The sequence below is a fragment of the Pseudoliparis swirei genome, chromosome 22 (assembly GCF_029220125.1).
Source record: "Pseudoliparis swirei isolate HS2019 ecotype Mariana Trench chromosome 22, NWPU_hadal_v1, whole genome shotgun sequence".
Lineage (NCBI taxonomy): Eukaryota > Metazoa > Chordata > Actinopteri > Perciformes > Liparidae > Pseudoliparis > Pseudoliparis swirei.
Window position 1 is genome coordinate 691,175 of NC_079409.1, and position 11,927 is coordinate 703,101.

The following is an 11,927-nucleotide window of genomic DNA, read 5'->3' on the forward strand; positions in this document are numbered from 1 at the left end:
ACCTGAACAACAACAACAACATCTCACCTTAAGAACAACAACAACGTCTCACCTGAACAACAACAATGTCTCACCTTAAGAACAACAACAACAACATCTCACCTTAAGAACAACAACAACGTCTCACCTGAACAACAACAACGTCTCACCTTAAGAACAACAACAATGTCTCACCTGAACAACAACAACAACAACAACAACGTCTCACCTTAAGAACAACAACAACGTCTCACCTGAACAACAACAACAACGTCTCACCTGAACAACAACAACGTCTCACCTTAAGAACAACAACGTCTCACCTGAACAACAACAACAACATATCACCTTAAGAACAACAACAACGTCTCACCTTAAGAAGAACAACAACAACAACAACGTCTCACCTTAAGAAGAACAACAACAACAACAACGTCTCACCTGAACAACAACGTCTCACCTTAAGAACAACAACGTCTCACCTGAACAACAACAACAACATCTCACCTTAAGAACAACAACAACAACGTCTCACCTTAAGAACAACAACAACAACGTCCTCATTCCATAGCAAACAACACCAAATCAAACGATCAACAGAACAACAACAAACAACATCTCACCTTAAGAACAATAAATATGGTTCTCAATTTGAGAACAACAACAACAAGTCCCACCGAACACAACAATGTTCACCCAAAGAACAACAACAGCGTCACCTAAGAATAACAATAATAAGCCTAATTTGAATAACAATAATGTTCACCTTAAGAACAATAACAATATTCACCTAGAACAACAATGGTCCACCTGGAACAACAACAATGCTCACCTAAGAATACCATCAAACAACGTCTCACCTGAACAACAACAACAACAACGTCTCAACGGAATAACAACAATGTTCACCTAAGAACAAATAATGTTCCCACCTGAACAACAACAACAACGTCTCACCTGAACAACAACAACGTCTCACCTTAAGAACAACAACGTCTCACCTTAAGAACATCTTGCCTGAACAACAACAACAACAACGTCTCACCTTAAGAAGAACAACAACAACATCTCACCTGAACAACAACAACAACAACGTCTCACCTTAAGAACAACAACAACAACGTCTCACCTTAAGAAGAACAACAACAACAACAACGTCTCACCAGAACAACAACATATCACCTTAAGAACAACAACATGGTCTCACCCCTATGAATGGCTCCAACAACGCTCACCAACAACAACAATAACAACATCTCATCGGAACAACAACAACAAATAACGGCTCTCACCTAAGAATAACAATATCTCTCACCTAAGAACAATAACAACATCTCACTCTTAAGAATGAATAATAACGTCTCACCTAAGAATAACAATGTTCCCACCTTAAGAACAACAATACCGTTCTACCTTAAGAACAACAACAACGTTCTCTACCTAAGAACACAACAATACCGTCTCATCTAAGAACAATAACAACTTCACCTAAGAATAATAATAATGTATCACTCCAGAACAACAATGTTCCCCACCTTTAAGAATAACAACAATGTTCCCACCTTAAGAACAAATACCGTCTCAATTTGAACAACAACAACGTCTCACCCCGGCTGTCTTCTGTCTTCTGAGTTTTCTTAAGTCTGAACTTCTGATTCATTTGTCAGTCAAACTCATTTGGAAGAAGTTTGCATCAGATGGAGATGAGGAGGAGGAGGAAGAAGAAGAAGGGAGGAGGAGGAAGAGGAGGAAGAGGAAGAAGAAGAAGAGAGGAGGGGGAGGAGGAGAGGAGGGGACAGGAAGAGAGGAGGGAGGAGGAGGAGGAGGACATTAAAATGCTGTTATATGAGGACAGGAGGGAGGAAGAGAGTGAGGGAGGGAGGGAGGAAGAAGAGAGAGGAGGAGAAATAAAGAAGAAGAGGAGGAGAGGAGGAATAGGGAGTGAGGAGAGGAGGAAGAGAGGAGGATGAAAGACAGGAGAGGAGGAGAGGAGCAAGAGGAGGAGGAAGAGAGGAGGGAGGAAGGAGGGAGGAGGGATGAGGAGGGGGAGGAGAGGGAGGAGGAAAAGGAGGAGTTGAGAGGACGAAGAGAGGAAGGGAGGAGGAGGAAGAGGGGAGGAGGAGGAGGGGAGGAGGAAGAGAGGAGGGGGAGAGGAGGGGAGGAAGACAGGAGGAGGAGGAGGAAGAGAGGAGGAGGAAGAGAGGAGTGGAGGAGGAGGAAGAGATGAGGAGGAGGATATGAAGAGGAGGAAGAGAGAGGAAGAGAGAGAGGAGGGGGAGGAAGAGGAGGAGGAGCCCAAGCCAAAGTTCTAAACAAGTTTTGTGGAGGAGGAGAGGAGGGGAGAGAGGGAGAGACAGAGGAGAGGAAGAGGAGGGATGAGGCATGAGGAAGAGGAGTGGAGGAGGAGGAAGAGGAGGGGAGGAGAGGACAGATAAGATAGACAGGATAGATATATATTTTATTAATCTCCCCAAGGAAATTTTGTTTACAGCAGCAACAATAAGAATAAAAAACAAAACACAAAATATAAGAAACAGGATGAAAGATACAGAAGTACAAGCAAGTAAGATAAAAGTAAAAATACAAAACAAAACATGTATTATACAACACATGCACATACACAACACACAACAACACTGACAGATCAAATACAAAAAAATATTAAATATAGACAGAGTGTAAAAGCAAGTGGTATGAGTGCAGAGCAATGAAATGAAATGTGTGTATGTGTAGAAAATTAAAATGGAGAGCGTGGGAAGGTGCAGATCAACATAGTGTAGGAGGAGGAAGAGCGGAGGAGGAAGAGGGGAGGGGAGGAGGAGGAGGAGGAGGAAGAGAGGAGGGGAGGAAGAGGGGAGGAAGAGAGGAGGGGAGGAGGAGGAGGAGAGGAGGGGAGGAGGAGGAGAGGAGGGGATCATCTGTGTATTAATCATAATAATAATCATCTGTGTATTAATCACAATAATAATCATGTGTGTATTAATCACAATAATAATCATCTGTGTATTAATTTAATAACTGTGTGTATTAATCACAATAATAATCATGTGTGTATTAATCACAATAATAATCATGTGTGTATTAATCACAATAATAATCATGTGTGTATTAATCACACACAATCATGTGTATTAATCACACACACCGCGTGCATAATCATCAATAACTATGTGCGTATTAACGGCCAACAATTGCGTGTATTAATCACAAACAATAACCGCGTGTACATCACAGTAAGGGTTAACCCTAACCTCACCCCAATATTAAGGCACAACCAGCTGACAATCATTTCCACTGCCAGAACCTCTCAGAACCTCTCGAGGTCTGACGGTCTTAAGGTCTGACGGTCCAAACATCTAAACGTCTCAAGGTCTGAAGGACTAAATGTCTGATGGTCTGAATCTCATGATTGTTTGTTCCTGATTCAGGTGTCGATGTTCTCCACCTGCAAACATCTCGGATCAAGTCCAGCAGATGTGGATCAACCGAAACGTGACTTCAGGAAGCATCCAGTGGGACGAGCTGACTGTGAAGGTCAGAAACTAGAAGTGTTGGTCTCAGAGAGGACCGACTGAGAGCTCCAGTCGGCCTCTTAACCTGATGAGAAGTCTCTGGGCTCCCAGGAATAGACCTCGGGGACGGGTTTTTCCAGCCTCAAAGGTCCCTTCGTCCCCGACGTCCTCTTCTGGTCCGTCATCCTCTTCTTCACCACCTTCTTCCTGTCCTCCTTCCTCAAACAATTCAAGACCATGAGATACTTCCCCACCAAGGTGTCTTTTTTTATTTATCATTAGTGACTTTATGGGTTCATTTCCTGAAGTTTCCTTCTGAATGAATCATTTCTGATTGAAAGGTGGACCTGCTCAACACTGACCCTCAGTCAACCCGTGTTTCTGTAGATAGCGCTGAGCAGCAGCTTGTGAGTTGACTTGTTAATCATTGAAGGACGCTCGCGTGTTGGTGTGCTGAAGAGATGCTGCTCATTGTGGCACCAGGTCAGAGGTCAGAGGTCGCTGCCTACCAGCGGCTGAACGTTACACAAGTTCTTCAGGTTCTTCTGTCACTCAGTGCGTTTACATGATGGTATAATTCGAATCTTGCTTTAGTCGGACTATGCTATCTTGGGGACTATGGTCCCGATATATGGCAGTGAGCACCAATCATTGGCCTTGTGCCATGTCATCCCACGATAGGTGGCGCTGTTTCATTACATAAACTCGTGGCAGTGATACAAGCCATTTCGCTTGACCTCTTTCACCACTACTCACACAACCACCAACAGTCAAACAACAACATCAAGAAAGAACTATGAACTTTAGTATAACCAACCTTCCAATACAAGCATAAATTTGTCTGCTCTTCGGTCCAGAATGTGGGCTCTTTGTGTTCCTCTCCAGAGTTGTCGCAGCGCCGCCGCTTTCCATACGTACCATGCACATGCCGTAGGGCACCAAGTCCTGAGGGTTCTTACAAAACAGGCAATCAAAAAAATCTCATAGTTATAATCATTACACGATATTATTTCAGTCTAGAACAGTAGGCTGCCTTTAGGGATGTATATATCATAAACAGGCAGAACAAGAGATATATTTAATCGCCAGCACCCCGTTAACACTTCTCGGGGCGCATCGCTCTGCCGTGTTGCGCGCCGACACTTCCGCGCACACAGCCCCGATCTCAGGGGGGATCATGTGGTGTTATGCTTAGGGCTCCAACATGGTTAGCAGCGGGGCTGGTTTTTGTTTGTTTTTTGCCGGCCAGGTTGCCCGGGAGTGACAATTTATCGTCTCTTTTGACTTCCGGGTCACGACATGGGAGGGGGGGGGAGGAGGGGGCGGGGTCTGGGGCATGCGCAAAGCGCAAAGTCCAGTTCCCAATCGAATTCAGAGTTACATGCCCCGGGGTCGAATTATCAACTGGATCGGACCGAGCTATCCAGGGGAATCCCGGGCGGACCCCACATAGTCCGACTAAGGTGTTTAAAAAACGGATAATTCGATTTCAGTCCGACTAAGCCAATAATTCGATTGCATGTAAACGCACTGACTGGGAGGAACAAAGGAAAGGGAAAAAAGGGAAAGGGGAAAAGGGGGGGGGGGAGGGGAGGAAGGAGGGGAAGGAAAGGAAAGGGGAAAAGGGAAAAGGGGGGGAGGGGAAGGGGGTGGGAGGGGGGGGAGAAAGGGGGGAGGAGGGGAAGGGGGGGGGGGGGGGAAGGAAAGGAAGGGAGGGAAGGGGAGGGGAAGGGGGAGGAAGCGGAGGAAGGGGAGGAGGGGGGGGGGGAAAAGGAGGGGGGGGAGGAAAAAGAGGGGGGAGTTGTGTAGGTGTGTGTTTTTTTTTAAAGGGTTTGTGTGTTAGGTTTGGAAAAGGGTGGTTAGGTTTGTGTGTGTTTTTTGTTTTAATGTTTTGTGTGTATGTTTTTGGGTGGGGAGGTGTGTGTTGTGGGTGAAAAGTGTGTGTTTTGTTTGTGGAAAGTGTGGGGGTAAAAAGTGTGGGGAAAGGGAGGAAGGGGAGGGGGGGGGAGGAGGTAGGGAGGGAAAAAGAAAGAGGGAGGGGAAGGAGAAGGGGAGGGGGGGGGGTATTGTGTTTTATAATAAAAATTATATTTTAAAATATTTTATGTGTGTTTAAAAATTAAAAATATTGTGTATATTTAAATAAAAATTGTGTATTTAAAAAATAAAATTTTGTTGTATAAAAAGTTGGGGTTAATTAATTTTAATAAATATGGAAATATATATATGTGTTGTTATGGGGTTTATAGGGGTAAATTAAAAGTTGGTTTTAAATAAATGTTTTGGGGTTTTATATATTTTTTGTTTGTTATGGGGTATATATGTTGGTTTTATTATAATAAATGTGGTTATGTTTGTGTATGTGGTATATATATTTTATATATTAAGGGAAAAAAGGGGTATTTATATATATATTGGTTTATATGTATATATATTTTGGGTTAGGTATAAATTTTTAATTTTTGGGGTTTTATATATTTAAAATTTGTATAATTTTATTTTTGGGGTATATTTTTAATTTTGTGTATTTTTATTAAGAAAGGTTTATATAATGTATATTTTTTTTATATTGTGTTATGGGTTTTGTATATATGAGTTTTTTGAATAATATGTGTATTAAAATGGATTAAATATAGTGTGTTTTGTATGGTGAAATTTTTTGGTTTGTTAAAATTTGGGAGTGGTGTGTGTGTGTGTGAAGAATTGTGTGTGTGGAAGGTTAAGGGGGGTGTGTGTGGGTTTTTAATTAAAGTTTTATTGTTGTGTATGTGGTTTAATGATGGTATAATTAATTTGTTTGTGGGTTTATGTATTTTTATTGTTTTTTGATATAATTTTTGTGTTTTTTTTAATTTGGAAAAAATGTGTGTGTATGTGTGTAGTGTGTGTGTGTGTTTAAATTCAAAAACAAATTAAAAAATTTTAAAAAGTTTATTGAGTCAAAACAAAACATGTACTTGTCGGGAAAGAACCTGAAAATTTTTATCTAGTTAAATTGAATAAAATGAGCTAAAACCTGGTCTGTTTGGTAAAAAGGGCCGGCCCCAGAACCCTTTTTGGGGGCCCGATCCCCCAGACCCACCTGGAAAACACAACCCCCCTGGGGGACCGAACTGCTGAGGGTACTGGCCCAATAAACCCGCTTAAAATTTTTGCCGAATTTTTTAGTCTGCTGAGAAAATAACTGCTGGAGTACTGCTAAAAACGGGGAACGTATAAATGCTCCCGAAACTTCTGGGAGTCTGCTGAGGCCGAATCCGCGAAAGACCCCCCTGGGGGATGCTGAGAGTTTTGCTGAGGTCCAAAATGGGAGGCTGGTTTTTGGGTGCCGCCAGGTTGCGGAGTGCCCGCTTGGGGCACTGGGGGAGTGGGGGGCTGGGGAGGGAAAAGCTGAGACTGCTAAAATTTCTGCTGGGGTTTCTCCCCGAAATAAATGGTGGGGGACTGCTGAGGGGTGCTCTGGGGTCTGCTGAGGGTACCCCAGGTGTTTCTGAGGTCTGTTTTGGGGCTGCCTAATTGCTGATGCCACATGCTGGGAGGGGTACTGCTGGGGTGCTGCTGATCCTAAAGTTTTCCACAAATTTTGCCGGGGGTCCCCCTTTGCTGCGGGTGGGGCCCCTTCCCCTGGGGGGTGCTGCCTTAGGGCGTAGGTCTGGGGGAGAGACCACGGGCGGGGAGGTTTTCCCCTGAGGGGGCTGGGTGGAGGGGCCAAGGTGCTGGGTAATGGCCCGCTGGGTTCTGAGGGCCCGCCTGGGGTGGGGGCTGAGTTTTTCCACAGGGGCTGGGTGGGGGTCTAACTGGGGGGTTTAACGGTCTGGGTGGGGGTTGGGTGGGGTGAGTGGGCCCCAGGTGGGGCTGAGGTTCCCGCTGAGGTACCAACCGGTTTTGCTGGGGTGTGGGTGTGTGGAGGGGTTGGGGGTTTGAGGTGTGTGGGTGACAGGGGGTTGGAGTTGTGAGGGTGGTTGGTTTTAGAGTGTGGGGTGGAAAGGGGTGCTGGGTGTGTGGGGTATTTGGATGTACTGGGGTCTGTGATCTGCTGGGGTGTGCTGAGGGGCCCCAAGGGGCTGCTGGGAGTGCTGCTGGGTGCCACAGGTGCTGCTGGGGTTGCTGGGGGTGCTGGGAGTTGCTGAGGTTTCTTTCTGGGAGGGGGTACTTTTTGGGTATACTTTTGGGGTGCTGTGAGGTGCCAAGGGGTTGGGTACTGGGAGGGTGTATGGAAATATGCTGGGTATGTGAGGGGTGGTTATGGGTATGCTGGGTGCCCAAAGGGGTGTGAGGTTGTGAGGGGAAAGCTGGGTCTGCTGGGGAGTGGTTTTGGGGAAAGTGGAATGCTGGTTTTGGTTGTGGGTTGTGGAATGTGTGAGGTGTTTTGGGGTTGCTGGGAGTGTGCTGAGGTGCTTTTTTGGTACTACTGGGTATTCTGGGTACTGCTTTTTGGGGTATATGAGTAATGTGCTGGGGTATGCTGGGGTACCCAGGTTGCTGAGAGTTATGAGGGGTGCTGAGGGTTTTCTGGGTGCCACAGGTGTGCTGAAGGGGCTATAGATGTGTGAAAAGTGTGCTGGGGTGGGTGCTGTGAGAGTTTTGGGTTTTTGTAAAAGGGGTGTGGGGTATGTGAGGTGGAAATGAGGGTCTGTGGAGTGAGTGTGCTGAGAGTATGTGGGTATGTGGGTTTTTCTGGGAGTACTGTGGGTTGTGGGTCTGCTGAGGTGTGTGGGTACCTTTTGGGTATTTTGGGTTTTGAGGTTTACTGGGTCTGCTGGGGAGTACCCCAAGGGGGGGTTCTGAGAGTTGTGGAGTACATGGGTTTAGTGAAGTACCGCTGGGGTTTGCTGAGGGTATGGGTTTGGAGTACATGGGGTACTGCTGGAGTTTGGTTTTTCTGAAATTGTGGGGGACCCTTTTAATTTTTGGTAACAGTTTAAAACCTTAAAACAAAAATAAAATTCTTTTAAAATTTTCAGGTACTCCGACTGGGAGGGCTTGGGGCCCGGGAGTCTTGGGGCCTGGGAGGTCTTTGGGGTGGGAAAAGGGCGGGGCCTGGGAAGGCCCCCTTTGGGGCCCCCGGGAGGTCTTGGGGCCTGGGAGGGCTGGGGCCCGGGAGGTCTTGGGGCCTGGGAGGTCTTGGGGCCCGGAGGTCTAGGGGGCCTGGGAGGTCTTGGGGCCTGGGAGGTCTTGGGGCCTGGGAGGTCTTGGGGGCCTGGGAGGTCTAGGGGGCCTGGGAGGTCTTGGGGCCTGGGAGGTCTTGGGGGCCTGGGAGGTCTTGGGGGCCTGGGAGGTCTTGGGGGCCGGGGAAAGGGGCTGGGGGGCCCGGGAGGTCTTTGGGGCCTGGGAAAAAGGGGCTTGGGGCCTGGGAGGTCTTTGGGGGGCCCCGGGAAAAGGGCTAGGGGCCCGGGGACGTCTTTGGGGGCCTGGGGAAAAGGGGCTTGGGGCCCGGGAGGTCTTGGGGGGTTGGGAGGGCTGGGGCCTGGGAGGTCTTGGGGCCTGGGAGGTTCTAGGGGCCAGGTCTTGGGGCGGCCCCGGGGCCCCAGGTCCCCGGTGGGGCTAGGGACCGGGGTTTGGGGGGTTGGATCCCAGGGCCGCAGGGATCGGGTGAAAGTGGGGGCTGGGGCGGGGGTCGGCGGGAAAAGGGCCCAAGGGGCTGGGGAAGGCCCCGAAGGATGGCTTAAGGGCCCTCTGCTGGGTGCCGTGGTCGCCCGGGCACTGAGGCATGAATCTGCGGAGGAAAAGGTCACTAGAACCCCCCGGGGGAGTCGCTAATGGCGGAGGACTCCGGAGTTCGGGGGGGAACCCAGATGCCACGAAGATGGGGGCCGCGCGCCGGGAGGGGGGGCTCTGGGATCTGGGTCCCGGGGCCGTAGGTTGGGGCGCGGGGAAAGGGCGAAACTTCCCGGTCCCCCCGGGGCCTCGGATGCCGAACCCCCGAGTCAGGATCTCAAAGCTGGGGCTTCGGAGGTTAGGTACTGCTAGGCCACGATTCTAAGTACCTGGGGCTTCTTACGGGGTCAAAGCCGTGGTCCGGGGGTGGACGTGAGGTTCAGGCCGTGGTCGGGGTTGGGGGGAATTTCCCCCGCGGGTAGCCGAGGTTTCGGGGAAACTGGGCGGAGAGGCCTTCCCGGGGCCGGGTTTTGGGCCCCTTTGGGTCCCGGGGTTTGGGCCGCTGGGCCCGGTACCAGGTCACCAGGTTTTGGGGAAATCCCCCTGGAGGAAAAAGGGGCAATCACCGGGGTCGAAGGGTTCTGGGCCCATTCCGGGCTCGGGGTTTTATCCGGGTGACCCGGTTCCTCCAAGACCACCCGGTCCACTACCTGGCCGCTGTAGGTTTCTCCGAGGGGAGTAGAAAGGGCCGGGTTTGCCCGAAACTGCTAGAACCTGGGCTGTGAGAACGGAATGCGGTAGAGAACAGAGGCCTGGGGAAAAGGTGAGAAAAGAGAAACCCGGGGAAAAGGAGAGAACAGAGAACCCTGAAATGTAGAGAACCAGAGAAACCCGAACAGGAGAGAACAGGGGAAACCCGAACAGGAGAACAAAACCCGAAATTTTAGGGACCAAAAACCCCATTTTGAGAACAGTTTTTTCCCAAAGGAGAGGAAAAAAAAATTTTAAAATTTTAGGAACCCGAGGCCCGGGAGGTTTTTGGGGGGAGGCCTTTAACCTGGGAGGCGGGGCCTGGGGGGCTTTTGGGGGGGGGAAACTTGGGCCGGGAGGCAGGGGCCTGGGGGGCGGGGCCTGGGAGGCGGGGCCTGGGAGGTTTTTGGGGCCCGGGAGGCTGGGGCCCGAGAGGCGGGGTCCGGGAGGCTGGGGCCGGGAAGCGGGGTCCGGGAGGCGGGGCCCGGGAGGCGGGGCCTGGGAGGCGGGGCCTGGGAAAAGGTTTTGGGGGGGTGGGGGGCTTGGGGGGGGAGGCAGGGGCCTGGGAGGCGGGGGCCTGGGGGGCTTGGGGGCCTGGGAAAAGGTTTTTGGGGGGGGGAGGCCTTGGGGGGGGGGAGGCGGGGCCTGAACTTGGGTGGGAACGGGGCCTGGGGGGCTTGGGTGGGGGGCAGGGGCCTGGGGCTTTGGGGGTGGGGGGCGGGGCCTGGGGGGCGGGGTTGGGGGGCAGGGGCCTGGGGGGCTTGGGTGGGGGGCAGGGGCCTGAAAGGTTTTTGGGGGGGGGAAACCCCGGGGGAACAGGGGGGGCCCGGGAACCTTTTTCCCATTAGAGGAACAGGAGGGGGGGGTGCCGGGGGGGAAAAGGAACCCTGAAAGGGGGCCCCAAAAACCCCGAAATGGTTTTTGAGCGGGAACCTGGCGGTTAGGAAAAGAGAACCTCTGGGGAACAGAGAAAACCGAACCCCCCCGGGGGAAAACCCAGAGGGGAACCCTGGGAAAATGGGGGGGGGGAGGGGAACCCAGGGAACCTCAACAGGGGGGAAACCCCCCCCCGGGGGAACCCCCCGAACCAAATGGGTTAGGGGGAACCCCGAGAACCTGGGACCAGGTGGGAGGGGGGAATTAGGGGGGGGGGAACCTGAACCATTGGGGGAGGGGGAACCCCCCGAAGGAAACCTGGGAACCTTGGGGAACCCGGAACCTTGAACCCCCCCGGGTAGGGGGGAAACCCCCGGAACCCCCGAACCCCCCTGTAGAAGGGAACCGAGAACCCCGAAAAAAAGGGAAAAAGAACCTGAACATGTAGAGGACAGAGAACCAGAACAGGTAGAGGACAGAGAACCTGAGCAGGGAGAGAACAGAGAACCTGAACAGGTAGAGAACAGAGAACCTGAACATGTAGAGAACAGAGAACCTGAACAAGGGAAAAAAGAACAAAAGAACCTGAACATGTAGAGAACAGAGAACCTGAACAGGGAGAGAACAGAGAACCTGAACAGGTAGAGAAAAGAGAACCTAAAAATGTAGAGAACAGAGAACCTGAACAGGTAGAGAAAAAACCCCGAACAGGGAGAGAACAGAGAACCTGAACATGTGAGAACAGAGAACCCGAACAGGTAGAGAACAGAGAACCTTGGGAAAAGGAAGAACAAAAGAACCTGAACAGGGAGAGAACAGAGAACCTGAACAGGGAGAGAACAGAGAACCTGAACATGTAGAGAACAGAGTTTTCCTTTTTTTTAAAATTTTTTTTTTAAAGGGGGGGGCTTTTTGGGGGGGAAAGGTGGGGGGGCCCCAAAAGGGTTTTGGGGGGGGGCCCTTTTTAAAAAAAAGGGAATTGTTTTCCCTTTTTTTTTTTTAAGGGTTTTTCCCGGGTTTTTTTTTTTTGGGGGGGGGCCCCCTTAAAAAAAAGGGGGGGCCCTTTGGGGGTTTTTTTTTTAAAAAAGGGGTTTTTTTTTTTTTGGGGGGTTTTTTTAAAAAACCCAAAAAAAAAAAAAGGGGGGGGGGGGAAAAAAAAGGGGGGTTTTAAAAAAAAAAAAAAAAAACCCCCCCCCCCTTTTTTAAACCCCC